Source organism: Phocoena sinus, chromosome 21, assembly GCF_008692025.1.
Source record: "Phocoena sinus isolate mPhoSin1 chromosome 21, mPhoSin1.pri, whole genome shotgun sequence".
Classification (NCBI taxonomy): domain Eukaryota; kingdom Metazoa; phylum Chordata; class Mammalia; order Artiodactyla; family Phocoenidae; genus Phocoena; species Phocoena sinus.
Window position 1 is genome coordinate 3,973,142 of NC_045783.1, and position 26,521 is coordinate 3,999,662.

Consider the following 26,521-nt stretch of genomic DNA (forward strand, 5'->3'; position numbering starts at 1 on the left):
TGCCTAAGGACAGAGCCAAAGACCTCTGGGAATATGTGGAATTCCTCAAATCTCTACTAAGCAAAGCAAAGCAATTTTCTTCAGGTGTGTTAATTCTTTTTTTTTGGAAAGGGGCATCTGGAATTCTTATTTTGTATTTCTGGTCTAATATTTTCACATTTCTCTTCATTTATGTTGTTTTGACCTTGTCTTTTGAATATGCTTTTTGGAAGAGTTTCTCAAATTTATCTACCACATTACTGATACAGTTTTCTACAAAATAAATTCTGCTCTTCTCTGACTCCAATAAAAATGTTAATTTTGTTACTGCACTTTAAGGTTCTAAGCAGTGAGTCTTACTGTCCTTTATATTGCCACATTTACCTTTCTGCTACCGTTTCATGAAAATCATAATGCTTTGCCGCTATCAGATGTTAAATAATTTTCTAAGATAATTTTAATTTTTTTGTATTTACAAAGACTCAATTAATTCAAAGACAATACATTTTTTGCTACAATAATCTAAAGGCAAGGGATAAAAGGATAGAAATCAATTTTACCAGAATTTACTTGCACGCTTATAGCTGATATCTCTTGTATAACTTATTTAAGAATATAAAATTCTTAATATTCTCATATTCTTAGAAATATTATTTTTATCCTAATTGATGTAAACATTTTTATGATAAGGTGGGGATATTGAAGACACTGTATCATTAGCATGCAAGTATATTTGAAGTGCAAACATGGCTTTTAATAACAGATTCTATAAGTGTTTCAACATAATGGTTATCTATCTTCTTAACTTATTATGAAGTTACTCTATAACATCTGCCCCATATCAAAGTAAATAAACCTGTCAGACTCAATGACCTCTATATTCCTAAAAAAAATATTGATTCATATTTTAACTTAATGATTTAACCTACTTTAGTCCACTGAAAAAAATGCACAACCTAAAAGTTAAGAGTTACGTTATATCCGGTGGACATTCTTAGGACTTCAAGCCCAGGAGCCAGCCTCTCAGATAGCGCTAAGAAAACTGCTCTGAGGAGGCCAGGCTTTGTTTTTTTGCAACAAAGGGCGGGTCGTCAGAACACCAAAAGATTCTTGTTAATTAAAGAAAACCAGATATCTCAAGTTAGGGAATTTAGCACTTTTCTATGTATGGGAAGATGCAAGAGTCTGGGCTCACTGGAATCTTTGCTTTGCACCTCAGCTACCTGGGGCCAGTAGTATCCTGTGTTTTCTCATCCTCAGTTTCCTCAAGCTGCACCCTCAGGGGTGACTGCAGTCTGGTGGCTGCTAGATGGCGGGCATTCCTTGTTTCCTTCCTGACTTCCCTCAGGGCTCACCATCAGGAGTTGTTGCAATCGCTGATGGCTGTGACATCCATCCTGTTTATTGATATGGCAGGCGGCATTCTTATCCATACTGTTTATTGATATGGCAGGCGGCATTCTTAGTCCGCACTGTATACAAGTTATCTTTTCAACTTTTGTGTTTATCACCACTGCACGTTTTGCTTGGACCTTGAAATGAATGAATAACCAATTAAATGAATAAAAGTATCTTTATGTTGCTGAAGAAAAGTTAAAATCATAATTTATTTAGCAGGATATCTAGGTTGACCTGAACTGAATTGAATTTTCTAGAGTATGGTAAAGTAAATAAACATAAGATTTCATAATTGCTCAAATTATCGATATTTTCAGAACATCGAGTTATCTGTTCATACAATAAATGGGATTTCTGACTGTTATTATAAATATAGCCCTTCTCACTATCGTGTACTGTTTAAGATACAAAGATATAGCAAAACTGAGAACGCACAAATTTGTGATGAATACCATACTAAGACCTAAGTAGATAATCCAGCTTAATTTAAAAATCACTTTGACGGTTCCCATCAATTCGAATTAATCAGATAGTTACACAGCTCTGGCTTCACAATGGGTATCTGCTGAAATAGAGATATTGAAAGAAAAACATGTCTGATACTTCTCTTTTAATCTTGACCATTTTGTGTAGGGAAAACAATTATACGGGATTTCACTTTCACATGCCTGCAAGGGCTAATGGGGAATAGAACTCTGTTAAAAAAAGGGGGAGACAGCGGAGTGATGGTGAACTGGAGAACGCTCTGACAATTGCATTCGATTAATTAAAAAGAGCACATACAGAAACACCAAGAAAACACAAATCAGTCTGAAGGCCAGATCCCAGTAGCTTTCCATTCCTATATGTGACTAATGGGTAAAAACATGACTTGACACCAGAAAATAAATGACCAACAATTAAGTTAATCTAATTGATTTTGGTGTCACTTAGAAACATTTGGTTACTATATTAAAAAACCTTTTACTTAAATGATCATTAAGGGAATATCATTCTTTAATGATTCTAGAGTCACTGACCATATATTTTAGTAAATACAGAGTATCAGCATTAAAAGTAGAAAGAAAATTGGAAGCATTGTGGCATTGTGGAGAATCTTCATGCCACGGCCGACTAGAGTACAGAATTTCATGTGACAAGGCTCTGCCTTGGACCATTTGCGAGTGGAATAATTTATTAAGGGGAAGACATTATAGCTAAAATAAGACCCACTGATATTATTAATGTAGAAATACTTAAATATCAAGAGAATAAAGAAGTCTCAATCCTCTGCTGATTTGTGTGACTCCAATAAAACAAATTGTAAAGACACTTTTACTCCTCACAAATTCTAAGTGTTTGATATAGAATAATGAGATTATAACAAAAATGAATTTGATGGTCTTGAATCAGCTTACAGGCATCATTTAATCAACATTTTGTTGGGAGCTCTGTGGAAGAAGTCATCAGTAGGGAGATGAGCAAACAAACAGCAAAGAAAGATGGAACCATCTGAAGTGTCAAAGTGAGGTTATTGCTTCTTTTATGAAAGGGCAGTCTGCCATTTTAAAATTCAAACGAATGACCTTTTCCAACATATTGGAAACAGAAATACATAAATAAATAAAACTGGGATGAGTTTTATGATTCTAATTGTTGGAGGGGGGCTGTATATGGGCCATAAAGTAAGTTTAAAAAATTTATAAGAATTGAAATCTTACAAAGAGTGGTCTTTGAAAAGAGTGTAATGAATGTGAAAACTAACAAATAATGATATCTGGAAAATCTCCAGTAGCCTAGAAATTAAACCATAGACTTCCAAATAACCCAGGAGTCAGGAAGAAATGACAATGCATATTACAAATGTTTTAAAGAAAATAATGAAGGGAGGATCTGTTAAAATTGGGTAATACTGCTAATACAGTGTTTCTAAGATATTTCTTGATCTTATATGCATATATTAGCAGTGAAAGAAAGCTGAAAATCTAAAAGCAGACCTCCCATCTCAAGAATCTAGTAAAACAACAGAAAAGGAACAAGGAAGGAAGGGAGGGAGGGAGGGAGGGAGGAAGGAAGGAAGGAAGGGGAAAATACTAAAGGAAAACCAGAAATTAATGAAATAGAAAAGAAAGTACAATAGAACAAATCAAGAGTGTTGGTTCTTTGAGAAGATAATAAGATTGATATTCCTTCAGTGAAAAAATTAATAAGATTGATAAACTCTCAAAAAGACATAAAAATGTAAACATACCGATATCAATAACAAAAAAATGGAGTGAAATGAGGCAAACAATTAAAATGATGGTTTGCAACATATTGTATAGGCATGAAAATATAATATAGGGATATGAAGAGCCACTTTAAGTCATTAAATTTTTAAGTTTGAATACAATGGGGAAATTTTTAAAAATACAGCTTACCAATATTGATGTACACACAAAATATGAAATCTGAAGGGTTGGCTATGTATTAAAGAAATTGAAGCTGTTAATAACTAATAAATTTCCCACAAAAATTTGAAAATGAAAAGTACTAGTCCTAAAAAAAATCTTCAAAGAAAAACAGAATGTACTAGCACAAATATTTTGTAAGGTTGTCTTTAGCATGATATATAACCCAATAACAGGGGCATTATAAGAAATGAAAATTACCAACCAATCTCTCTTGTGAATATGAATGTACATGCCTTAAACAAAATACTATTTATTTTATCAATTTTCGGGTTTATTCCAGAAACACAACACTGATTTAATATTTGAAAAGTTATCAGTATAACACATCTACCATATTCATGGAAAAGTGAGATGTATGATTATTTCAACAGAGATGGAAAAAAAGGTAAAAACCTAACACCCATTCATGATAAAGATTATTCACAGACCAAGAATACAATAAAACCTTCTTAATATTATAAATAATTGGTACAAAAGCCTATAGTAAGCATCATCTTAATGATTGAATATTAAAATATTTCTTCCTACAGATCAGAAAATAATCAAGGGCATCCATTATCACTATTGCATTCAGCTCTATACTGGACATCCAAGATAGTGCACTAAGGTAAAAAAAAAAAAAAAAAGTTGTTTTAATTTATGAAAACTTGAAAGAAAAAACTAAAACTGCCATTATTTACAGATGGCAGAATTGTGTAATTAGAAAATCTAAAAAACCTTCAGCCAAACTATTAAATGTCAATAATTAATTTGGCAATGTTTTTGGGAAAAGAGTTAATATTTGAATCAATTTTATTTCTATTTCTCAACTATAACTATAAAATTAATTTGTCAAGGAGACATCATTTTCAATATGTTTAACACATAAAATACCTAGGTACATCTCATAAAGACTATGCAGGAACCTGAAACCCAGAAAACAATTTTGAGAGAAATTTTTAAAGGCCTCTATTTTAAATAGAAGGTTATACTATGTTTATATAAATTTTAAAGCTATAAAAATATCAGACCTTTCCAATTGAATTTATATTTTCAATGAAATTCCAATTTAAATTTCATCCACTTTTAGAGAGGGGCTGATAATTGACAATCAGTTTATAAAATTTGCATGAAATAGCAAATGGTCAGCAACAGTTATAGCTTTCATAAAGAAGACGAACAAAACTGGATGGTTTACATTACCAGACATCAAGAGAAAATAGGAAGTCCGAAAACGAACTGAGCATGTGGAGCCGCCTGATACGTGAAAAAGGCTGTACTCGAATGCTGCTGGGAAAACAGAAACTTTTCAGTAAATATATCTAGTTTAACTGGATATCATTCATAAACAGAAAATGCAGTTTGATCCTACACCATACCCCAAAATATATTTCAGATAGATCACAGACCTAAGTATGAAACACAAAACTATGAAGCTATAGAAGGAAACATAGACGAACATATTCATAAGTTTGGCATAAGAAGAGTTTGTCAAAGATGCTACAGAAAGGACTAATTTTAAGTCAAAAAATGATGAATTGGGTATATTAAGATTAGAAATAGGTATTCACCAAAATACATCATTAAGTGTATGAAAAGGCAATCTACAATATGGGAGGAAACATTTATAATATGTATACTATAAGAAGAACTTAAATGCAGAATATAAAAAAGGGCTCTTAATATCACTTAAAATGACAGTTTTCCCCAAAAGAAAAAAATGGGGGGGGATTGCAAAAAAAATTCACAAAAGAGGTTATTCAGATGGCAAATAAATGTACAAAAATGTGCCCAACTCCGTTAGTAATAAGGCAAATATAAATGAGATACAGGATAATACTATATTCCCAACAGAATCACTAAAATGATAAAGAGAAAGATACAGTAGACAAAATGTGGAACAAATGGAACTCTCATATACAGCTGGTGAATAAAGTGGTACAATCACTCTGAAAAGCTATTTGGTACTATTTACCAAAGCTGAACACAGGCATAACTAGGGTAAAACATACACCCAAAACCCATGTGTTCCCCCAAAAATATGTACTAGAAAGTCCATGGTAGCATTATTCATAATAGCTTAAAATTGGAAGCATCCAAATACCCATGAACTGTGTAGAATGAGTATTTACCTAAAGAAATACCACATAGAAACGACAATGAGTTATAACGCAGATGAGTTTGAAAATAAGGCAGAGCAAAAGAAGCCATACATACATACATACAGTATGACTCTATTTAAATAAAACTAAATCAAGCAAAGCATATCCATAATTTTAAAATAAAGATGGTGGTATGGTAATTACCCAGCGTGGCAAGGGGCAAGGGATTATGATTGAAAAAGAGAGCAAAATGAGGCTTCGGGTACGTTAGAAATGTTCAATTTCTTGATCTCAGTTCTAGTTACACAGATTTGTTTCCTTTGTAAAATTCATTGATATGTACACTTGTCTGTAGGTAGGCTATCTTAATAAATACTTAAAATATTTTGCATTGGAAGACAGGGATTAAACAGATTAAAATGTAAAGAAGGTATATCTCTGTGAGGTAAGATCCATCCAACATTCTTACAGTTGACTGAACTGGGCTTGCAGCATGGCGCAGAGTCCCGCAGGCATATCTATATTTGCAGACATGTGGCCTGTGTAAGAAATAACCATTTGTTGTAAACGCCAGTGAGATTTGTAGACTGTTTGTTATATAGCACAGCATGCCAAAATCTGACTAACACCTGAGGGATTATGAGTTGCATTAATACCAATCTAACTAATACTACATGATAGCCCAGTGTATGAGTATAGTAAGATATATCCACTCTTCTGATGAAGGATATTTAGCTAAGGATATTACCCCAAAAATCAGTGGTGTACTTGTATGTATCTTCTTGCGCACATGGGCAAAATCACTTCTGAGATATATATTTAGAAGTAAAATGCAGGAACATTCATAATTGTATATTCATCTTTATTAGATGCCAAATTGCTCTCCAAAGTGGATACACTAATATAAACTCCAACAAGCGGATTGATAGATGCAATTTCTCATACCTCAAAAAAGTTTGTTAATACTTTTTCTCGGCCAGTGTGAATGCTGTGAATTGAAATCTCACTTTTGTATCCCTGAACAAAACCATAATATCTCTTCAAGTTTTTTTTTTTTTTCCCTCCTACTTAACACTAGCAGCATGTTAACATATCAATTAGGGCTCTTTTGGTTAAATATGATTAATTTAGGCCTGGGTCATATGCTTTTTCCCCTGGGGCAGAGTGAATGGTCATATATGAAAACCTGAGAATTGAGAGTAGCAAAATCTAGATTCTCAAATAATATTTATGATGGCAATAGAGAAAAGGGTACAGGATATATAAAGGAGAGGTTGCAAAAATTTACAGTACATATAACTCTCTCCTTGAATGTAGAAAAAGGCAACATAAATTACAAAAAAATAAAAAGCATAAAATAACTATTCACAATATTAACCAATGGCATAATATTTTGTATTACACATCAAAAATGCATAGTAATTGCAAATACAGACTGTTTCAAGAAGCCAGAATCTCAGATATTTTGTGCAACGAAAAGAAAGTATGATGCATCATTTCTCATAATTTGTACTCACATATTAACATGTTTGTTATCTTTATGCTGTATGACAAAAGGAATTGTGACAAACAATTTTTGTTTCAAAATTTAAGGATTTTTAAAATTACCTTTCCCCGAGGAGGTCAATAAATACTATTCCAGTGAGAATGACATTTCTGTTAAAGTAGGGCTAATTTTGGATGGTGTAGGCTCACAACCCAGACCATGCATTTGAGTCAACAGACAAGCTTTCTAAAAAAAATAATGCCCAAACTCCCACTGGGTAGAGATTGACTTAATGGGTTTAGGGTCAGGTCCAAACAAAATGACAATCAATACTCATCAGTCGGTAATGAGAATGCTTCAATAAATAACTCCTTTAAAATACTCTAACATATACAAAGTAGAAAGTATAGTATAATAAGCTCTATCAGTTAAATTAATCAGTTCATGGCCAATTATGCAATTATGTGACTCTGGTACTCTCATCCACCTTGATTATTTTGAAGCAAACAAGATACTGTATGTAAATATTTCTATATCTGCTATCTTAAAGAGAAATTAAAAAAATATATAACCATAACAATGTTATCATACCTTAAATGATTAACAGTAATTCTTTAAATATCCAGCCAGTGATTCTATTTGCCCTGTTGTCTCTCTTTTTAAAAATTTTAAAATCCAGACAAATGAGCTCCAGAGATTCACTTGGTTGTTGTGTTTTTTAAAAAGAGTGTCATATGTCTTAGATGCCTGGGTGCCGTCCCTGCTTACTCCCGTTGTCCATGCATAATTTATAATCACAGTCGCATTCTTCTCTCAATGTCTCTTATTTGGATGACCAATTATACAGTTATCCTTCTCTTAAGTATCTTTTTATCTGTAGATTCTGCTCGCTCTTTTTATTTTCCCCTTAGAATGTATTTTGTTGAAGAAAGCAAGTTGACTCTCCTATAAATTTTTTTGTAACCTGTGTTTTGCCAATTGCATCCTTGTTTGTTGTTGAACATGTTATTTTGTCCTCTGCATTTCCTGTAAATTTATTGTCAGATATAGAAGCATTGTTAGATTCAAGTTTGATTTTGGGGGAAGGAATATTTCCTGGATGGTATTCCATAGTTCGAACAAGTGGTTATCTCTTGTGATGTTTGCAGGTATTAATGATCATTCTCTAGACTCATTATTTCATAAAAGTGGTGAACTTCTGTCATACCTTCATAATTTTTGGTGGAATATTTCTTCAAAAGGAAATGTCCCCAGTAAACAATTAGATTCTCTGAGATATAGTTTGTATAGGAAATGCAGTATAGTTGCCTGATGTTTCCCTTTATTTGCTGATTCTCAAAATGTTGAGTTGTTTCTTTAGTAATAACAAAAGGAACAATTAGGAACTCATGGATTTAAAATATTGAATGTGATTCAATTCATTTTGGTTATTATTCTTTTTGAAGCTCAAATTTTTCCATCTGTTGTCAATGGTTGATTCCTCTTGCTGTCTCCTCTGTACTTTCAACAGGAACACCATAATTTTTGATAGCTTGCTTGAATTCCAGTTTGGCTAGATATTCCATGTTCATTTTAGACCTGTCCTACCCTAGACATGATATCAGCCAATTAATTTCTCTATAGAGCCCATATTCCCTTTCCTTTTGGGAGGCGGGGTACAGAAGGAGGCAATGGCATATAGAGAATATGGTCTAGGCATTAGTGATGCTCAATGCTATGGAGTGGTCTTTTCAGGAGACAGAGACAAGAAATATGTTGGTTTTATGAAAGATTATATACAATATATGCTTATTCTGGTACATTCAGGAATATAGGTTTTTAGTTGCCCTCATTAATCTTATTTCTGTAACTCCTTTGTATACAGAAAATCCAAACTGGCTGTGACATCAACAGCCATTTACATTAATTCACAATAATCTCAAGACAGTCTCAGAATAATGATAGCTACCCTATCACCAAGAATTATCAAATAGTTTCATATATTTTTGTCAATTCCCCCTTTAAGATATATTGTACAAGGGAGTTATATTCAAATTATGGTATTTTATCTTCTCTTTTAAAAAAACTTTCTTACCATGTGTTATGTAAGCACTCATTATACTAATATTAATTGGTTTCTTTTTTTAATGTCTTTTAAGGATTACATTTTAAACTAATATTTGCTTTTTTATATAAAATATTTACATGTTTCAAATCAAATGTACTGAAGAAAATAAACATAAAGCTCAGTTTCTTTCCTGGTAACTTCCAAACTGTGCGCTTAAATTTCCTCCCTCGTGTGTAACCATTTTTTAAAAATAGTTTGGTTCACCTTTCAAATTATATATCAATTCAATATAAACATATATATAAATGTAATATACATAAATATATAAATTCTATATGCATATAAATTAATGTCTGTATATGAATTTCTTAAATATATGGGAAGTGGTAGCATATTTTACACACTTTATATGCCTTTTTAATTATAAGTATCTTGAAGATAACTTCATACATTGTATATAAAAATGCACATCCTTCCTTTTCAGATTTGCCTGGTATCCATTAAATGATTGCATCGTGGCTTGTTCAACATTCTCTGATTGATGAATATTTGTAGTTTTCTTAACCTTCTGTTGAAGTACCAAAAAAGATAACTTTATGTATATTAATGATATTACTGGAAAGGCAATTCAAAACTACTTTGAGCAAAAAAGATGACGATACTTACACAGAGAGTTTTGTACTAATTCTACGGTCTCTCAAAATTAAGGATTATTTTTCCTCTGTTAAGAGGCTATATTCCAGTTATTTTTACTGCATTGACTAGGAAACTCTTGACATGCTGAGTCAGAGACCACTTGAGTTACTTTACATATTAAGTGCTTTGTCAAATACTGTCTAGCTATTACTCACACTGTGTCCAGTCCTCTGAATGAAGGAAGGGGCAGCTGACCACTGTAATGATACTTAACCCTGGATTTTTGTTGTTGAATACCGGATGTCTGGTGGGTTGTGTCCCAAAGCCAGTATCCCATTGGGAGTACCACATGGTATTTATAATCACTTTAATTACTTTCTGCAAAATAGAAACTGTGGGCTGATTATGCAATTTAGTCACAAATTTCTCTCACATTCTTTAGAAACAAAGAAAAAATGTCATTTTTGGTTTGTTCCTAATTTGTAAGAAGAAAACACATACAAATTGTGAGAAATTGAATTCTTTTCAAACAAAGGGACTTTAAGCAGGGATTTGCAGATATTTCTTTTTTGACCTCAAAAAAGATAGATCTTGGCTATGTTCTATAATGGGACACCAGAATGTAGCAGATCTTACAAACAATGGTTCTAGTCTAATAGTCACATTTCTTTTTGCAAAGAGAAACAATTTCATATGGTCTAGTTAAGTTCTCAGGCCAGATTTGAAGACTTTTTTTCAGTCTTACATAATAAAAAGAAAAATATAGTTGTTTTGAGTTCAAACTTAATCAAACTTGTGTTTTATAAAACCTCAACTGCTTCAGACTTTTCAGAAGTACCAACTGGGAAATATTCAACGAACTTTTGGGTTAGGGAGGCTGGATTTACATGTCTAAAATATAGCTGAAAAAGTATACATTTATTTATTATTTTCATCTCATTTAATTGGGTCACAATGAATATTTATTGTATGAAATTAATTTTTAGTAATAGTATTCCAATATAGATCATTTATTATAAAGGAAATAAAATTTTAATTCCAATTACTATGCTAGTTTTTTGACCATTTTCTAGAATATAATCTAAAAACGATCTGGAAATTATCCTCTAGCAATTGTCCTATGAACACATATTTTATTTTCTTTAATATTATAAGAATATTGTTTATTTCATCAAAAATATCTTTTGGTGGAAAAAAGTTGAAAATAAATTATTTTTCCTTTTCCTATGAGATATATTCTTCTTTTATATTATGCATGTAGTGAAGTTGAGAATAAATTATTTTTCCTTTTTCTATGAGATATATTCTTCTTTTATATTATGCATGTAGTAATTTGTATTACTGGAAGGATTTCTCCTTTAAGTTTTGATTGTTAAAGCTGTGGAACAATTCTAGTCATGCATGTATAATTCACATTTCTAAACATTTTTATGTGCTCATCATTGTTTTATCTTTCTCATAAGATATAATTTATATTATCTGGTTAACTGATATATCAACATATTTTTATTACTGAAAGAGATATTACCATCACGTCATTATTATTAATAATGGGAAGAATAATAACTATACTTGTTTCCAAGATCACTCTTTATCCACAATGTCAAAACACTGATCAACTTATTTTTAAATATTTATATATTAAAATATAGTCTATTTGTCTTGTCACCAGCTTGTCAACTTAATCAAAGATTCTTCTTCATTAGAAGTTTACAAATAAGAAAAAACACACTTTTTCTCTTTTATTTATTGAAGTTTTTCAGCATATGTAATCAAAGGTTTTCTTTTTTTTGGAAGTTGTCAGCAGGAAAAGATAATTTAGTGGGTAGATGATGACTTCATAACCTGCAATTATACATATAAATAAATTAGAACAAAATTAAGTAGTATTAATCTTAATGCATATTGTAAAATTGAAACATTAGTAGAATAAGTCAATTAGTTGGTTGAAAACCAGTGATGTTAGATTTACTAAGCTGTGCTTTAGAAATTGTGACCATAGAATGATATGCTAAATGCCACCTCCTAACCCTACAAGTATATCTCACACTTCATCTGACCACAAAACAGTTGAAAGAGCCTTTGGATCCAACCAGTAGTTGCAATCAGAGGCAATTAATGATTCATAAAAAGGGGTCAATCTTCATGTATAGCTTACCTTACTGATTTTTTCAGAACAGTAGCCCAGATTGAACAAATTAAAATAGTACAAAGTACTACATGAAAATGTTTCATATATACAGATTTAAAAACCTTACAGAAACAAGAAAAGCAATCTCATATTAAGAAGGTCTTCCAACTCCAGAAAAAGAGTGCAGTCCTTTTTCTTGATTCCCCTAAAATACTAAAGATTATAATACATGATTCTCAGCAAGTTATGTATTTGGTTGTAAACTAGCATGAAATTTGTAGTCACTTGCTAATCCTTGTATATATTCTTATTCAGCTTTATACTAAATTTTTTTATATATAGTAATATAACATACTTCTGAATTTCATATTTTACTTACATACAATGAATACTTAATAATAAACATGGACCTAATTGTCCCATATGAGACTTAGACTACTATTAGTTGTGTATTTGGGTTCTTTGTTTATCATATTTTACAGTCGAATTGTTGTAACAAATACCTATTTTAGAAATCCTGATTTTTAGATCCCCCAAAGTTAGTAGAATGTATGTATGATAATTTTAAACCTTTCTGGAATTTCTAACTTGGTCATGAGGGTAAACAACCAATATAATTACAACAGTTCTGTACTCATACAACCATTCTGTTTTTCACTTTCAGTATAGTATTCAATAAATTACATGAGAATTCAACATTTTATTATAAAATAGGCTTTGTGTTAGACGATTTTGCCCAATTGTAAGCTAATTTAAGGATTCTGAGAATGTTTAAGGTCGACTAGGCTAAGCTATGATGTTCAGTAGGTTAGGTGTATTAAATGCATTTTCAATTTACAACTTTTCAGTTCACGATGGATTTATTGGACGTAACCCTATTGGAAGAGGAGGAAGATCAGTATATATTTACTAGTTCATTAATTTAGCTGTAACATCTTCTATTAATTACAGTTTTTTCAACAAAATATTGTAGACACCTTTGCAACAATTTTGTTTTCTGAACCTATGTTTTTCTCAGTCCACAAAATAGCATTAGTGTAACTATTTACAGCTATTCTTCAAACATGTTTCAAGTCATCTATTGTAGGAATCAATGTTGCCATTTTCAATTGTTGTTGGTAAGAAAAATGTCATTTTATATCCAAATCTATAAATTCTACTTCTGAAAGTCACTAGAAAAACTACTGGTGGGAATGTAAATTTATACAACCACTATGGAGAACAGTATGGAGGTTCCTTAAAAAACTAAAAATAAAACTACCATATGACCCAGCAATCCCACTACTGGGCATATACCCTGAGAAAACCATAATTCAAAAAGAGTCATGTACCACAGTGTTCATTGCAGCACTATTTACAGTAGCCAGGAGATGGAAGCAACCTAAGTGTTCATCGACAGATGAATGGATAAAGAAGATGTGGCACATATATACAATGGAATATTACTCAGCCATAAAAAGAAATGAAATTGACTTATTTGTAGTGAGGTGGATGGAACTAGAGACAGTCATACAGAGTGAAGTAAGTCAGAAAGAGAAAAACAAATACCGTATGGAATCTAAAAAAAAAAAAAAAAAGGTCATGAAGAACCTAGTGGCAGGACAGGAATAAAGACACAGACGTAGAGAATGGACTTGAGAACACAGGGAGGGGGAAGGGTAAGCTGGGTTGAAGTGAGAGAGTGGCATGGACATATATACACTACCAAATGTAAAATAGTTAGTTAGTGGGAAGCAGCCACATAGCACAGGGAGATGAGCTCACTGCTTTGTGTCCACCTAGAGGGGTGGGTTAGGGAGGATTGGAGGGAGGCTCAAGAGGGAGGGGATATGGGGATATATGTATATGTATAGCTGATTCACTTTGTTGTACAACAGAAACTAACAGCATTGTGAAGCAATTATACTCCAATAAAGATGTATTAAAAAACAAATGTACTGTTTTCCACAAATCTTGTTTCTGAATATAGATTTTATATAAGCAGACTTTGGAGCTCTCTATTTTACAATGATTATTATGAGTGTGATAAAGTTTTTTGATCTAGGAGGTGTTTAGGCATTCTGAATGTCCAGTTTCTTTCTAGTCAAGGAAATAAATCAAAAGGTTATAACACAAAAAATTGTTCTAGACTTATAGTAACGTGAAAAAAATTAAACACTTGTGGATTCTTTCTGCGTGAACTCTGCTGTTCATGGTTCAGTCTATTTTCTAAACACCTCCTTTCACAGAGGATGCATCCTTTAAATGTATTTGCTTTATGATTGCCCATTGAAAATCCAGTAAAGTTTAAGGATGATATAGTTTTCTTTACTCTCTTGACTTTGTTTTGACTATCTCTTTCCTTGCAGTGTCTCTCTTCATACTTGTCATATAGCATTCCCAAACTCTAATGAACTTACTTGCTTGTGTATGTTGCTCACTATTAGAAAACATATCAAAGAGATCTGTGCATCTTATTTATTACTTTGTTCCAATTATCTTGCATATTACCTGACACAGTATAGTCAGCTCAGAAATGTTAAAATAAGGACTTCACTACAGAAATATTTGCTGGAAAAGCTGACTTCAGGCACTGATATATCCATATGTGCACAAAGTTTGGTCCTCTGTAAACATCTCTGGCATTTGCTTTCTCCTGCGTTAGTAGCTTTACCCGGAAGCAGGTCCCACTCTTTGTTTTGGCAGAACCACCACCGGCAGCTTCAGGCCCGATTCCTACTAACTCAGCATCTTCAGCAGGAGGACAGATTTCATCTCCCAGAACTTTCCACTAAAGCCTTGGCATGTCCCCTGAAGAGCCTTGTTTTAGTTACATGCCCATATCTGTAGTAAATTAGGTGGAGTTAGTAGAAAGGGAAATATACAGCCTGGCCGAGGCATCAGTGTGCCTCTAGCACTGCACGGTAGGGTAGGGGCAAGGGCAGCAGTGCCAAATTGGAAAGAGCGGAGGGTTTTATTTCCCAAAGGGAAAAGGTGTTACTTCACTGACCAAAACAACAGATGATCGCTACAAGATCTTAAGGCATTAGAAAATAGCCTGTAATAATCAGCATGAAAAACTCATATTTCTCTATAGTCCAACTATAATTAACTTAGATAATACTAACATTAACTTAATAAGTTCTATCATGTTAAGTGACAACCATTTGCCATTTGTTTTTATTCTTTAAAAATTTGTAGTGTCCCTCAAAATATCTGTTGCTGTGTATATTTCGTTGAATCATTTTTTTAAATTTTCATTTTAACAAATGAGTTATAAAAAGGTGTTTATACTTTGGACATGTGGTACAGAGTTAAAAATATATTTGTGGTAATATAGTAAAAATATATGCACAAGAGTTCCATTAAGAAAAATGAAATGTAGCAAAGGAATTTTTCCTTCTCTTTGATATAAATGCATACACATCTATACATAGAAAGAGAGAGAAAAGGAGGAGACATTGAGAGAGTAAAAGATACACATGCACACGGACATGCACACACACACACACAAAATATACCCATGAAAATGTCTTGCTTTATTTCTGACTGGGTATATAAAAATTCAAAATAAGAAAAGTATCATACAATTCCTAGGCTAAAATATATGTAAGAATAAATATTACAATCACAAGTTATTCTAAAACAGGCAAAATTGTTACAAGTCAATTGTAAAAACGCATGAGACAAAAGAAATACCTATGGAGGGATTTTAATTTAAGAAAGAGTGACATTCTTTGCAGCTAAGAGGCTATTTTAAAGAAGTATTGAACCAAAATAAGAAACTAGAAAATAATAAAGGTAAGAGTTGATTTATTTAAAAGCATGAAAATAGTAGAACTGACTTTTTCAAAACCTGAATTGTTTTTCCCTTTAGGCCGTATAGACTACTTTAGAATTCACACAAGTAAGTTAATTTAACAAATGTTTTCAAATTATCTAGATCTCTACTCACAGTATTGACCACTAGTCTATCTCCATTGAAAACTTTTCTGACCTGACATCCACAAATGCCCTTTCCCCCAAAATGTTTAATTTAGAATGACTTTACATTTCTCCTTACTTAAAGACATATATTAACATTTATTTCTTTTTTTTTTTAATGATCTTTTTAATGTGTTGTTGGATATTGTTTGCTAGTATTTTGTTGAGGATTTTTGCATCTATATTCATCAGTGATATTGGTGTGTAATTTTCTTTTATTGTAGTATCTTTGGTTTTGGTATCAGGGTGACAGTGACCTTGTAGAATGAGTTGGGGAGTGTTCCTTCCTCTGCAATTTTTTGGAAGAGTTTGCGAGGTTGGATGTTAGCTCTTCTCTAAATGTTTGATAGAGTTCGCCTGTGAACCTTATGGTCCTGGACTTTTGTTTGTTGGAAGATTTTTAATCACAATTTCAATTTCATTACTTGTGATTGGTCTGTTCATATTTTCTGTTTCTTCCTGGTTCAGTCTTGGAAGGTTATACTTTTCTAAAACTTTGTCCATTTCTTCAAAGTTGTCCATTTTATTGGCAAAGAGTTGCTTCTAGTAGTCTCTTATGCTTTTTATTTCTTCTGTGTCCATTGTAACTTCTCCATTTTCATTTCTAATTTTGTTGATTTGAGTCCTCTCCCTCCTTTCTTGATGAGTCTGGCTGAAGGTTTATCAATTTTGTTTATCTTCTCAGAAAACTGAGTTTTAGCTCTATTGATCTTTGCTTTTGTTTTCTTTGTTTCTATTTCATTTATTTCTGCTCTGATCTTTGTGATTTCTTTCCTTCTACTAACTTTGGGTTTTGTTTGTTCTTCTTTCTCTAATTTCTTTAGGTGTAAGGTTAGATAGTTTGAGATTTTTCTTGTTTCTTGAGGTAGTATTGTATTGCTATAAACTTCCCTCTTAGAACTGGTTTTGCTGCATCCCATGGGCTTTGGATCATCATGTTTTCATTGTCGTTTGTCTCTAGGTATTTTTTGATTCCCTTTTTGATTTCTTCAGTGATCTCTTGGTTATTTAGTAACGTATTGTTTAGCCTCCATGTGTTTGTGTTTTTTATGTGTTTTTCCCTGTAATTTATTTGTAATCATATATTGTGGTCAGAAAAGATGCTTGATATGATTTCAATTTTCTTAAATTTACTGAGGCTTGAGTTGTGATCCAAGATATGATCTATCTTGGAGAATATTCCATGTGTACTTGAGAAGAAAGTGTAATCTGCTCTTTTTGGATGGACTGTCCTATAAATATCAACTAAACCTATCTAGTCTATTGTGTCATTTAAAGCTTGTATTTCCTTATTAATTTTCTGTCTGGATGATCTGTCCATTGGTGTAAGTGAGGTGTTAAAGTCCCCCACTATCATTGTGTTACTGTCCATTTCCTCTTTTATAGCTGTTAGCATTTGTCTTATGTTTTTAGGTGCTCCTGTGTTGGGTGCATATATATTTATAACTGTTATATCTTCTTCTTGGATTGGTCCCTTAATCATTATGTAGTGTCCTTCCTTGTCTCTTGTAACATTGTTTCATCTGATATGAGTATTGCTACTCCAGCATCCTTTTGATTTCTATTTGAATGGAATATCTTTTTGCATCCCCTTACTTTCAGTCTGTGTGTGTCCCTGGGTCTGATGTTGGTCTCTTGTAGACAACATATATATGGGTCTTGTTTTTGTATCCATTCAGCCAGTCTGTGTCTTTTGGATGGAGCATTTAATCCATTTACATTTAAAGTAATTATCCATATGTGTGTTCCTATTACCATTTTCTTAAGTATTTTGAGTTTGCTTTTGTAGGTCCTTTCCTTCTCTTGTGTTTCCCACTTAGAGAAGTTCCTTTAGCATTTATTGTAGAGCTGGTTTGGTGGTGCTGAATTCACTTAGCTTTTGCTTGTCTGTAAAGCTTTTGATTTCTCTGTCGAATCTGAATGAGATCCTTGCTAGGTAGAGTAGTCTTGGTTTTAGGTTCTTCCCTTTCATCACTTTAAATATATTGTGCCACTCCCTTCTGGCTTGTAGAGATTCTGCTGAGAAATCAGCTGTTAACCTTATGGGAGTTCCCTTGCATGTTATTTGTCATTTTTCCCTTAATGCTTTTAATAATTTTTCTCTGTCTTTAATTTTTGTTTCATTACTATGTTTCTTGGTGTGCTTCTCCTTGGGTTTACCCTGCCTGGGACTCGGCACTTCCTGAATTTGGGTGGCTATTTCCTTTCCCATGTTAGGGAAGTTTTCGACTATAATCTCTTCAAATATTTTCTTGGGTCCTTTCTCTCTTCTCCTTCTGGGACCCCTATAATGCGAATGTAGTTGCATTTAATATTGTCCCAGAGGTCTCTTAATATTGTTCCATAGCAGTGAATTCCACCATTCTGTCCTCCAGGTCAGTTATACATTCTTCTTCCTCAGTTATTCTGCTATTGAATCCTTCTAGTGTATTTTTCATTTTAGTTATTGTATTGTTCATCTCTGTTTATTTGTTCTTCCATTCTTCTAGGTGTTTGTTCTTTAATTCTTCTAGGCGTTCATTAAACATTTCTTGCATCCTTTGATCCTTGCCTCCATTTTCTTTCCGAGGTCCTGGATCATCTTCACTATCATTATTCTGAGTCCTTTTTCTGGAAAGTTGCCTATCTCCACTTCATTTAATTGTTTTTCTGGGTTTTACCTTGCTCCTTCATCTGGTACATAGCTGTCTGCCTTTTCATTTTATTTGTCTTTCTGTGAATGTGGTTTTCGTTCCACAGGCCGCAGGACTGTAGTTCTTCTTGGTTCTACTATCTAACATTTATTTCTTTTAAAACTCACCATCTTGTGACTTTTTTCTATTAACAGATAACAAACCCCTCCTTCTACCACTACACCACCTGGATACGTGTCCACTGTAGCACTCATTACTTTATTTACAAAGATTGTTTCCATGTCTCTCTTCTCTTTGTTCTATAAATCCTTCAGAGCTCAAGTTGTTTTTCACTATTTTGTGCCTGTGTGTTGCCTAGAATATAGGAAGTGCTTAATTTGTGTTTGCTGAATAAATGATGAGAGAGAGAGAGTTTTGTGAAAGAGAGGAGGGAGTGGAAGGGAGGAGAGAAAGGTCTTGCACAGATGTACTTGCACATCAGTGTGTCTAACTATATAATTTAGCAGATGGGGAAAATGGTCTGTTTATTCAGGATAATACCCTTAAGTCCAAGATGTACTTTTCTTCTTTGGTTATTTTAGGACTCTGTTGGAACCTTAATAAATCCTCAAAAACTCCTTAAGCCCCATCTAAATTGTGATTATTTTCCTTTCTAAGGAGTTTTTAAAAACAATGCCTTAATTGTGCAGTGTTCTGTTTGATTTGTATCTTCAATATTAACTGTTAATAAGCAATGAACCAAAGTCAGGAATTTTTACTGATTAGCAATAAATGATTTTTACAAATGTTATCATAACTGGGCTTTGTTGAAGTTGCTACAGTGAATTTAAATGAGGAACAAAGGATGTTTTAATTGATCAGTGTCTCCTTTCCTGCTAAGCCAATCAATCATTTGTCTCTTGAAACCACAAAACATTCCAATAAATATTCAAGGAAGACCCAGTAGTAGGTTATTTCATAAACAGGAAGACATAGACAAGGCTTGATGTGTTCTACCCAACTTTGGCAGGAAGTTTAAAGTACAGCTTGAAAGGTATGGAAAGACCTTGCCCAAGGCTACAGTTACAAATGATTGGCTTTGTGGAGAAATTCTTTTTAATCAGTAGATAATACAACAAGATGGTAAAATTCTTGATTATTCAGCAGTTTGACAAAGCATTCCTGTAGGTTATTCTATTTGCAAATCGTAAAAATGTCTTTCTAACTTCCTCCTGGCACTTGCCTCATTTCTTTAACCCCTGTAATACTATGGGAAGTGCATCCTTCACTAAAATAGATTAAATTGCAAATCTCTGAAGTGTTTTTTTTCCCCAATTGAGGATACTAATAAATAAGAAGACAGCAGAATTCTAATTTCAGTTATTATCAGTATGTCCTATTTTTAAATGTTGGGTTCCAAGGCATCAACTTCCCTTACAATTTTTTGGTGAAAATATTTGGGTAAAGTATAGACAGAAAAAAGGTTTTATAATAAAAACACAAACAGGGATATTGCATCTCTGAAAGATGCTCTTATGAATTGGTTTTGATATTGTCCTGTCAAGCTTCAGTGCGGTAGCTTCATTTAGCCAGGAAAGTATTTCTAAAATATACAGGAATTTTGTGATATAAGCACATATGATTTGTATATTTTGCACAAGATTAAGAAAAATAAAGGGTGAAACTAATGCCAATTTTAATAATCAAATATTTTGTCAAACCAATCATTATCAGATGTTTCTTTTAGCAGATTTTATAGAGGAATCACTACATTTTTCAGTCAACTATGAAATTGAAAAATGATCTTTCAGTCATGTTACTGGATTTTTAGATAGCCTTCTCAATTTCACAAATAGTAAAACATAGGTGACATATTAATATCTGATATGATTTTCTGGGAATGCTGATTTAACTTGGTATAGAAAGTGGAAACAAAATTATTTTCTGTGTAGCCCTTGTACTTCAGTTTCAACACACCCTTAATTTTATTAGCCCTGGGATTAAGAAAAATAAAATAAAACAAAGAAGTATAATCCCAGCAAATGCAACTCACAGAAGTATTTAAGTGAGAAAACATAGGAGCAAGAAGGAAAATTAAGTGAAATAAACTTTTTGCCCAAAAGAGGAAACAGTTGATGACAGAAATATGTTTAAAAAAATATACACAAAAGGGGGTACAAAATTAAAATGAGGAAGTATATCAAAAACTCATTTTAATATGATATGATTAAGCAGTAGAAATTATCCTTAGCTAATATCTTAGTTGCGGCTATCTTTTTTATTCAAATCTACTTGTCCGTTTTCTCAGTTTTGTATCCATTAAATCAGAATAGAAATTATGGAATTCAGGTATTTGAAATGTGTCTATATTAATCAGCATTTTTTTGTATTTTGCATTTCAAATATAGGTACACATAAAATATTCTAATTAGCAGAAAAAACAACTTTGGCCAAAATTTTATATTTGTGCAATGAAAGCATCCTTTGACACAAGTTGGCTAAGATGTCTCCAGCCTGTGCACATTACCATGCTCCCCATTTGTTTTTGTTTTTTTTTTTTGGAATAGGCTGTGTCCAGTTCTTTGAAGTTGAAAGGTAAGCAGTAGCTCGTTGTTTTATGTTCAGAACACCAAGCAACTATCAACCAAGCTACACTTAAATCTTGTAGAACTCGGTGGGCTCTCTGGAGTACTAGTGGATACTAGAGGTTTCAACATGACTGTGGGGGTCAGGAGTGCTCAGAGAAGTCTTGCCTTACAAAATACTCTTTTCAATCAAAATCTAAAGAGTTAGTGGCACTAATCAGGGAGCAGAATTATCTTTAGAGGAGGGAATGGGATGTTTCAAGGCTCTAGGGAGGAGCAAATCTGGGGCATTTAGAGGGTGAATAAAAGCCCAGAGGGGCTGGGAGGGCTGGGTTGTAGAAATCCCAGAGAGCAGCCAGGGGTTAGGCTGGAGTGGTAAGCAAACAACCAATAGTGCAGGTCTTTGTAGACCTTCATCTTTTAAGCTACGGTAATTTACTAGAGATTTAAAGAGGACAGCAACAAGATAACAGATGGCATATTTTAGGATACCGACTGCAGTGTAGAAAATACACTGAGGTTGGGATAAAAAATGGAATAAGAGAGCCCAGATAGAAATCTATTATATGTGCTTAGATGAGAGATTGTGATACCTTAGAATAAGGCAGTAGCAGAAGACCGATTTGAGAAATGCTAAAGGGATAATACTGCAAGAACACTTTGGTCCTCTACAGCTCTACAGCTACAGTATCTGTGGATTGAGGTGCACTTGATAGTTCTAATCGCTTCATACCTTAAAGACTTATTTTTATGTGCTCATATTAAAACTTAATAAAATAGAGACTTCCTCTTTTAAGAATCAATGCACATGCCTTAGTCTTTGTTTATGCAGGGAATCCCTACTTGTTCTGAACACTAAGACATTGCTTCTAGTTTTCAGATCTGAGTTTATGTTGAACCTTTTTTTTCCCCCCTTGCTTCAATTAGAAGGTTTAAACTGAGACTCAGTGCCTTCATTTGCCCCTCCTTTATGATACGGGTGTCTGAACACCAAACCAGCAAAGTATGTTTATGTTTTCTGCCTGGTGTGTGCCTGTAATAATTACCAAGCAAATGAAACCAAGTGCTTTAATTGTTCATAAAGTGGTTTCAGAGCTAGACTTAGTTCACTTGTGTTAAAGCAATAACTAGTAAAGAAATTGTCTCACTACTGAGGAAGAATGTTGATAAAGTTATTGAAAGACCCTAGCATTCTTCAAGATTGTAATGCACAGAATAGATATTACCAGATGTTTTAGTTTCTCCAGACAGGCAACTTTGTTGCCAGGAAAGGAGTGCATTTTGAGAAAGAAGTAGCTACACACCATAAGGAATCTATATAATTTGTAACTATTATTACATTCTAACTTCACTGCAAATCTATGAAGAGGTTTTGATATTTTACTCACATTTGAAACCTAAGAAAACTGAGTCACAGGAAATTTAAATAATATTTTTGATGGCATGGAGTTAATTTGGACAGTAAAAGGGGAAGAACTTTCCAGAAAGCTAGTTGGCATAATGTAATAAAGCCATTAAATTTTCATAAAGAGATCTCTAAACCTACCTCAAGAATTCATATCAATGCTATAGAATGATCTTAGAGACATAATTTCCTTATGTTAATTTTCTTTATCAAAATGGCATGCTCTTCTACTTTAAGACCTGCTTCAGTATCACTTCTCTTTACTTCTTATTTGCTGACATATAAAAATTATGTAATTCTCTTAAGATTTATGTATATATTGAGTGAACCATTTATGTTCATTGTAGAATAATCAAGAAGTTCATGTAGCAAAAAAGACAAAATGCACCCATAATGTCAGTACTCCAAAATAACCTTATGGAGTATATTTATGTAGTATTTTTACACATATACATATAAATGTTCAGTGTTTTTTGTTTTAGAAATGGGATTATGTAATAGATACCAGTTTATAGCATAGTTTTTCCTCCAATATACAAAGAAATACAAATATTTAATGTGTACATTTTGATAAGTTTGGACATATGCAATAACCAGTGATACCATCACCAGGATCAAGAGAATAGACATATCCAACGCTTCTCAAAGTTTCCCCTGTATCTTTTTGTTTTTTTTTTAATCTTGTTTTGTTTTCTGTTTTTTACTATGGTGACTTTTAAAAGAGTAAAATACAGGTATGTTTTCAGTGTGATAAAAATTTTTTTCGTTAATAAATTTGAAATCTGAGTCACCTATATTTTCATACTTAATAGGAAGTTTTATTCCACCTTGAAAATCAAAATGAGACATAAGTGCAATCTTTTGAACTGTGTTATAATCTTATTTTCTTTAAAAAAATTCTCTAAAGATGTTTTCTTGCAATTAACTTATTCAAGTTTGCTAATGAAGTTAAACATCGTTTTTATATTTATTAATCATTTGCATTTTACCAGGTTCTGTTTGGCTCCCGCTGTTACTTCTGGAAGACTTAGGATGGGTGGAGGGAGAAGAGAGATGGAAAATAAAATAAGATTTTGAAATGTGATAAGAGGAATAGAGTGGGGAGAACAGGAGCAGGGGCAGCAACTCTAATTCTCAGACCTTCCTTGGCTGACTTCCTTCCCCTCGGCTAGATTCCATCACTACCCTCTATATTAGAGCTTCACTCCTTTTAACTCTTAAGTTAGTTTATTTTGACCAGGATCTCATTCCCTAGTAATCCTTCCTAGAGACTCCAGTGGACAAAGGGTCATTCCGGACCACGGAGCTTTCTTATTTGGTCTGGAATATTGCTGAAATGATAACCATATCTCACTTTTAAGTAAAATATCACGGTGAATACTATATTTAATCATTGTTGGTAGCAACTCCTGGAAAATATAGCATTGTATTTTACTTACATACTGCAATTACAAGCATACCTCATTTTATTGTGCTTCTCTTCATTGTGCTTCACAGATACTGTGGTTTTTGCAAGTTGAAAGTTTGTGGCAAACCTGTATCGAGCAAATCTATTGGTGCCATTTCCCAACAGCATTATTTTTAAATTAAGGTATGTGCATTGATTTTTTTAGATATAGTACTATTGTAACGACTACAGTATAGTGTAACCATAACTTTTATAAGCCCTGGGAACCAAAACATTTGTATTACTTGCTTTATTATGATATTCACTTTCCTGTGGTGGTCTGAAACTGAACCCACAATATCTTTTAGGTATGCCTGTACTAATTCATTACTTGTAAAATATCTTTAATTGTTGGTGATAGACATTCAAAAACTACATTTCATCCACAAATGTTAAATATTCAGAACTGTCTACGAGTGAGACAATATTTCTGGGCTTCTAAGAATATTCAGATCCCTAGAAAGTGATACACAAGAGTATTAATTCTGTAGGTTCTCCCATAGTGCCCATAAAATACAAGTCTACTTTGGAGATACATGCTCACCAACTTTCTAAGTATGAACTTGGTTTTCCTAAGAGGGGTGTACTGACTCTGGGAAATGTGCATCTCAGTATAAATTAATGACATTATATCCTTCCACTTTGTAAAGAAGACATTATTTGCATTTCAGCAGTTAAAGACTACCCTCTAAATGCAAGGCAAAAATCCTATTAATCTAGTGTGCAATTTGTACGTAGTAGTTACACAAATTATTTTGAATGGTTAAGACTGGTTTCCTAAATCAAGTTATCTGTGGACTCTCTCCCCATACCCACATTCATTACTATAAATAAATTAAATTTTGTTGTTACAAATCTTAATTGGGGGTTAGAAGGAAATATTGATACATTGTTTCCTCTCTGATTATACCTGATGGTTTCTATTTGAAATACAGTTGACCCTTGAACAACAAAGGTATTAGGGCTGCTGACCCTCAGCACAGTTGAAATCCAAGTTTAACTTTATAGTCAGCCCTGGCTATCTGATTCCTCTGTATCTTTGGTTGCACATCTAAAGATCATGTAGTACTGTGGCATTTACTGTTTACAAAAAAAACAACACGTATAAGTGGACCTGTGTATTTCAAACCTATGTTGTTCAAGGGTCAACTCTATAACATGTTATCTGAAAATTTGTGAGAGGGGAATTCCAATCATAAAACATGCCATTTTTATAATCTAAAGATTTTACCAGAAAAAAAGAAATTTCAATTGATATTTGAATTTTCTGACTTCTTTTCTTAGATGTTTATATTTTACACTTGAAGAATAATCTTCAAAATATTTGATTGTTAGAATACAACAATTCAAAGGCATTAGATAAAAATGCCTGTTGGTGGGGTTTCCCTGGTGGCGCGGTGGTTGAGAGTCCGCCTGCCAATGCAGGGGACACGGGTTCGTGCCCCGGTCTGGGAAGATCCCACATGCCGTGGAGCAGCTAGGCCCGTGAGCAATGGCCACTGAGCCTACGTGTCCGGAGCCTGTGTTCCGCAACGGGAGAGGCCACAACAGTGAGAGGCCCGCGTACCGCAAAAAAAAAAAAAAAAATGCCTGTTGGTGGAAGCCATACTTTCAGTCTGTTCTTAACATCCCAACATTTTGGTAGATGTCTTCTGGCTACTCATTCTTAGACTGAAAAGCTACAGTTATTTCATTTACTTTTGTGTAATATAGTCTCTCAACCTTCCATTTCCAGTGCCTCTTTGCATATGATATATATTTTTTTAACATCTTTATTGGAGTACAATTCCTTTACAATGGTGTGTTAGTTTCTGCTTTATAACAAGGTGAATCAGCTATACATATTCATATATCCCCATATATCCTCCCTCTTGCATCTCCCTCACTCCCACACTCTTTATCCCACCCCTGCTAGGTGGTCACAAAGCACCAAGCTGCTCTCCCTGTACTATGTGGCTGCTTCCCACTAGCTATCTGTTTTACATTTGATAGTGTATATAGCTCCATGCCACTCTCTCACTTCATCCCAGCTTATGCTTCCCCCTCCCTGTGTCCTCAAGTCCATTCTCTACATTTACATCTTTATTCCTGTCCTGCCACTAGGTTCCTCAGAACCTCTTTTTTTTTTTAGATTCCATATATATGTGTTAGCATGCAGTATTTCTTTTTCTCTTTCTGACTTACTTCACCCTGTATGACTGTCTCTAGGTCCATCCATCTCACTACAAATAACACAATTTCAATTCTTTTTATGGCTGAGTAGTATTCCATTGTATATATGTGCCAGATATTCTTTATACATTAATCTGTCGATGGACA